Genomic DNA, 6,000 nt, shown 5'->3' with positions numbered 1-6,000 from the left:
TCCCTGTGTACACCAATGGTGTCAGCAGTTACACATGAATCCGGTTCACATCATAAAGTACTTTCTAATTCCATAAAAACCTCCAGAAGATGCTGTATAGTTTATAAGTGGGGCATATGCATAACGCTGTGCAAGACTAATCAGCTCTGAGACAACAGCTTCTAAATATCCTTATGGAGAAGACAAGAATGATGTTTAACTGCTGCTTCTGTCAGAGAGATTCTCCTTTCAAGTCACTCAGGACATCGAGCAGTAGTATTTTCTTCCGGTAATCATGGGCTGGATAAACTCACTTCTTCAGCCCGTGAAAAAGCAACAGCATCTCCTACCACTGATCTGTTTGCTCTGAGGAAGCAGCCTGTGTTATTTCAGATGTGGTCACCCTACCATGTAATTTTACCCACGTCTGTATTCAGGCTGCAGCCAAAACCACATTTATTTTCGTAGAGAGAAATCCACAGAGGACCTGGAATACAGCGAGTCAGCACTGCTGGAAAACAACACAGAAAGAAAAAAACAACAGTGTGGTGGTTGCTGTTGCATCAATAAGCAGGTCAATGTTTAAGTTCTTCCCAACGATGCCTTTGGGAAAAAAAAAAAATCTCTGATAAAACACCATGAGAGATGCTAAGTGTGATCAAAGCTGTGACACTGGCTGTGCCACAGTCCCTGCCCCAGGGCAGAGCAGCAGGTAATGTGGAGGGCACACCCCTGGCACCCTCGTTTAGGGATCAGCAGCAGAGATAAGGAACAGAGGGAAGAGGGCAATGGGAGTACCTGCACAGGTAGCAGACAGGGAGAGCAGCGGAGCTGCCCTCTGCTGACTGTCTGGTTTGCTGAGCGCTGCTCTCATCCAGTCCTGCACAGCCAAGCCGCGACTGAACCGGGCAGGCTTTCCGTGAGTCCATCTCCACGCCGAGGTCCGTGTGACAGCTGGATCCACACGGATCTCTTGACCCAGCACAGCCCCGTGCCCGGCCGGCAGCAGCACGGTGCCCCAGCCGCTGCGGCAGCACCGTCAATTCCGTGCTGCAATGGGCTGCTCCAGCTAATTAACTCCAAAAAACACCCAGGACTCGAGCCAGTGCTTCTGCTGCATCGTGTTCGTGGATGCCTGGACTCATCCAGTGCCCAGCTTGGCTGTCCCTGCCCGCTGTGGCGTGGGGGGTCGTGGTGGAACATTTTGGGCTGGTCCAGACGCTCTCATCTGCCACTTCAAATCAGGGGTCGCTTCAGTAACTCCCAAAACCAATAACCCTCATCAACATCAATGCTGAAGGCAGCGCTGTGACAGAGGAACTCCGTGGCCCACACCTGCTGGCAACCTGGGCTAGGGGAGTTTCCTACTCAAAAGAATTTATTGAACAGCAAAACTCCTGGGATTCTCAGCATGGAAGACAGATCCACTGCTTCCCAACTTGGACAAATTCTCGTGCCTCTCATGGCATTTTCTGTCTGTCACTCAGGTTGAATACACACGACCTATTTAACTTCCAACTTTTTTTTTTTTTAATGAAAAACATCACTGCTAAACCCTCTATAAAATGAGAGAAAAGGAGGAAAGATGGGATTCAAGTTTTACACGGATTATCACGTTTATCAATCCCCTCTGCCAAACTGGTTTGCTCTGAACTTGCGTCCATTTTACACAAGGTTTAAAAGCAAATGGGAGCAGCTACTCCTTTAGCACCTTAAACGCTCCCCCTCCCAATAAAAGGCAGCCGTGTAGCTTTAACCCAGCGCTTCGCTGACATTCCCAATGGATCAGCATCACCCACTCTGCGGCTGCTCCATTGCTCCCGTAGCGCCACTGGAAACCCGGGGTGCGCGGGGCTGGCGTGCAGGGCTCTGTCATTAATGAATCCCCGCGCAGAGGAACCAGAGCAATAACCAAGGGCTCTCAGCGAGCCTGCGAGCGGCGGCTCCGCGCTTCTCCCCTCACTGCGCGCGGCCGCCGAGCCTCGCTCCATCCCACCTCCCCCGCCCGCCCCCGCCGCCAGCCCGGCCCCCGGCTCCTCCTCCCCGCTCCCGCCCGGCTGGGGGACGCCCGCCGGTCCCGCTCAACAAGTTCCCCTCGGCGGGGACCCGGCCGAGGGGACCCCCCGACAGCGAGCCCCCGCCGCAGCCCATGAGGGCAGCGGGGGAGCGCGGCGGCGGCGGCGGCGGCTGCGGCTCCTCCGGCGGCTCGGCGGCTCCGCGGCAGATGCGCCCCGGCGCCCAGGCGCTGACGCCCAGCTCGCCCCGGCGGCTGGAGGGAGATGCTCGCCCAGACCGCCGCTTCTGCGTGAGGAAGCACAAGGTAAGGCACCGACCGCCCCCGCCGCGGCTCGCTCGCCCCGAACCCCCGAAATTCCCCGTCCTCTGGTTCTGCCAGCGGAAAACTTCGTAGGGATGAGGAGGAAGGCTGGCGCTGAGCGCCAGCGTTATGCAATAGCGTATCTGCCTGCCTGGGAACAGCTCCTGCATCCAGTAACTTTCGTGACAGATAAGGAGAGACTATCCCGATACGCGACTTTCTTCTAGAAAAATACCAGTGTTTCTTTGCCTGCTCCCCTTCCAGCGGTGCCTGGGAGGGGAGAGGTGTAGCTGGAGGATTCTTGGAGGATGCACGAAGTGCTTTGGCTTTTCACATGGCTGATGGCGAGGAACTACCGCTGCTTATTAACTTCAGCCGTCCTAATGAAGTGTCCGTACAGCGGCGATGGAGGAACACGGGATGTGTTCATCCCTGAACTTGCAGTACAGCACTTCATTAAAAGCCCGACCAACCCAAAAATCCTCCTCGGGGACTGAAGCTGCTGCTATTCAGTGAACTGTGCTTATCGACACGCAGGGTTCTCCCGATTTAACACAGCCGAGTCCCCCATCACCATCACCGACCACACCGAAATCGGGGATGCCGTGGAAACGCCGTAGGAAAACGGGATTAAAGGTAGCAGGGATCCATCCCCAAAGTCACAGTCCTTGCATGCTGCAAGGCATCCCGAGCTTCCCGCTCTGCATTTCCATCTTGCCTGCCTCTCTAGTAAAAATCCTCTGCCGTGACCTCAGCGCCTGTACTTAATGCCATGTTTACGGAGAGTTACGGCAGCGAGGGGATGCAGGACTGCAGTTCCATGGGATCTGCCTGGGAGAGGCGGGGGGGGCCGCCAGCCCCAGTAAAACAGGGACATCTTGCACTGCTGGAAGCAGGGAATATATTCCCTGCTTATGTCACCGTCTCCCGAGGGCTCCGTCCCAAGGGAGCTGTGCCCCTCTCTCAGCCACGAGCTGGAATGGGGAACGGAGCGGTTTGCTTTGACCTTGTGTGTCTAAGCAGCTTAAAATCCTGCACGGAGGAGAATTTAACTCATTAGGCTCTAAGAGCGGGAAGTTTGGGAAGACCTGGTTTTCCCAGCTTCCGAGAACCATTTCTTCTTCCCCAGCTGAATGCTGGCAAGAGCTAAGGAAAGGCAAACCAGTAACAGGTCACGTCTGATACAAACTGGGAATTTATTCCCTCCGCTTAAGTGTTGGATCGTGCTCAGATTTACAGGGCTGCCAGGAATGCTGCATGTATCAAGGTTAAAATCTGGCTGCTAGATAGAAAAACTCCTAGCTAAAAATAAAGAAATAAATAAATAAAAATCATCACATGATATGCAATTATGTCCTAGCCATGTAATGGGATTAATTTAATGTCAAATTCCAAGCCAGCAGACCAATAGTAAAAATAGGAAATAGGGAGAGGAACGTAGCTCCTCACTCCTGGTGTGATGCCTCTTGGTGTTCCACCAGCCTGCTCGTGCCTAGCTGTCTGGTCTACAATGATCTGGTCCCTCTGAGTACAAATAACAGTTCTAAATTAAAAGCTGGATTTTCTCCTAGCATTAAAAATTCATATTCAGATGAAAATATCTCAGGGCTCAGGTGTTACTAATTTATCACCTGGAGGGTGATGTTCTGCTATACAGTGGTGGCATAGGGTCCCTGATTCCAGGAGAAATCCATAATGTAGAGTGCTAATCCAGAGACTCAGACTGAATTGCTCTAATTCTAATTCCAACAGTTCTAAAATAAAATTCCTGCCCCAGAGTTTAAGGTGCTGTTGCACTGAAAGTATCCTCCCTTTACAGGATGGGGAAAGCTGATATTAAATCAGCTTTTTTAAGGGTTTTTTTTTCTAAGGATGTCACGATGCCCTTGATGAAAACTGTTTGTTCTTTAGGACTCTGTCGCTATTAAGAATGTTTTTAACGAGATGCTCGAGGTAATTGTAATCCAGGATGGAATCAGTGCCTTTCCCTGCGATTGACACATAAAAAACCAGCTGGGCAGGAGCACCACGAGAGAAAGTGTTCAGTTCCTTATTAAGAGGGCCAGCACTTAGCATTCAATGCACCCTGGTACTAACTGAGCTCACAAACAAGGAGCTCATGGGATCATCGCTGCCTTTTTTCCCCAGTTAACCACTGCACTGACAGCAGCATTTCTGCATGAGGGGCACACATTTCATATTCTGTATTCTAATCTGTATATAATTAACTCAGAAGAAAGAGTGGCTAAGTTCAGTGGCGAGGAACACAGGGGAAGGAAAATGTGGTGAAGAAGCCCAGGAGCTGCCCGAGTGCCGAGTCACGGAGTGTGCGTCACCTTCCAGACCAGCACCACCAGTGACCAGACACCACTGGTCACCACCAGCATGGACACTGCCTGGGATCCAAACTCAGCCAGGGATCGTACAGAAGGCATGGAAATACCAACTTTAAAAGAATTTAAAAGCAAACTTAGCCATGCTGGTCCTTTGCTGTGACTGATGGGGGAGAGAAAGCCAGGGAAAGCTGTGAGCTTGCCAGAAATCCCTGCTAAAATATAAGGCTACCTCCACAGAGCTCTTGAGCTGTGATGTCTCAAGGCCATTCCTTATCCAAGCACAGGACAGGGAGAACTAGGGATGTATAGTCTCATAATTCATGCCCACTTGAGGAAATGACAGTAAATCTAGAATATCTGAGACCATAAAATATTCACGTGATTATCTGAACTAGCTATTAATAAAAAGCTCTTATATTCTGCTTTATGACAGGCATGGTTTAAAGAACTGCTGAAAATTTGTCTAAGATATTAAAAAACATGTAAGCAACAAATCTATTTTATAGCCCAGTACTCCCTTGTATTTTTCCTAATCAGTTTGCAAATTAAATAGGCTTTATGAAAATGAAATCACGAGCATATTTTAAGGAAAAAAATCATCTCAGAGTGGTAATTTCAGCGGGAGTTCCACATTCAGCCTTCTGAAAACTGGTGCTTGCTTAGAAAATCCTGAATAACCTCTGAACACACACAGGTACGACTCCCTGGGTATGGACACTTGATTTTAAATTGTTATTGACCACACAGAATGTGCTCAGAGCATTCTCTTATTGTAGTGGCACATCCCCATTTGAAGGCTATTTACTCCAATTTTACTACATTCAGGCAGAAAAATGATTCCTTAATACTCCTGAGAGCAGTTCACCCTGTTCATGCTTTTGCACAGCTCCGTGTCAGGGTGATCAGTGCCTGAAAACTGCTTCCCATTAAGACATCCCAGCACAAGTCTCACAGGCAAAGAGAACTGGGTGTAAAAATAACAATTCAGAGATCAAACAGCAACTTTTAGTGTCCTCCTTGTCTATTTTTCTCCCCCTTTAGTAGCACCAGACACCAAGCCTGATTTTAAACCAGTTCTTCCACCTAAATCCACTGGTTTGGGGTTTGATACAGAGGAATGTAGAGGAGTAAGGGCCGTTTTCAAAGTCTGAATCAAAAAGAGATGGATTAAAAAGACTGAAGGCCTTCAAGTCCTGCTTTGTCTAGGTGCAGATATGAACTTCTAAATCATTACAAGAGATTTCTGTCCTGGCAGGGAAGTGCTGGAGCTCTGTCATGTCACACTCCCCAGAGTTGCTGATACCTGGTCTCCGACTCGGTCCCTATCAAAAATAGTTGCTAAACATCTCCCAAATCCCAGCCTTAACT

The 6,000-nt window shown here is 49.7% G+C and overlaps 1 protein-coding gene across 1 annotated transcript in view; it reads left to right on the top strand.

Annotated features, from left to right (window-relative positions):
* The first annotated feature begins 2,018 nt into the window (after positions 1-2,018).
* INSYN2A (inhibitory synaptic factor 2A) overlaps positions 2,019-6,000 on the top strand; it is a 40,312-nt gene continuing 36,330 nt past the window's right edge. Inside the window, exon 1 of the mRNA XM_042019570.1 lies at positions 2,019-2,299. The gene's annotated coding sequence lies outside the window, so the exon portion shown is untranslated. The remainder of the gene's footprint in view (positions 2,300-6,000) is intronic.

Source organism: Corvus kubaryi, unplaced genomic scaffold (genome assembly GCF_017639235.1).
Source record: "Corvus kubaryi isolate FWS band 111438036 unplaced genomic scaffold, C.kubaryi_AGA036_p1.0 138, whole genome shotgun sequence".
Lineage (NCBI taxonomy): Eukaryota > Metazoa > Chordata > Aves > Passeriformes > Corvidae > Corvus > Corvus kubaryi.
This window is presented reverse-complemented; position numbering and strand designations above follow the sequence as displayed.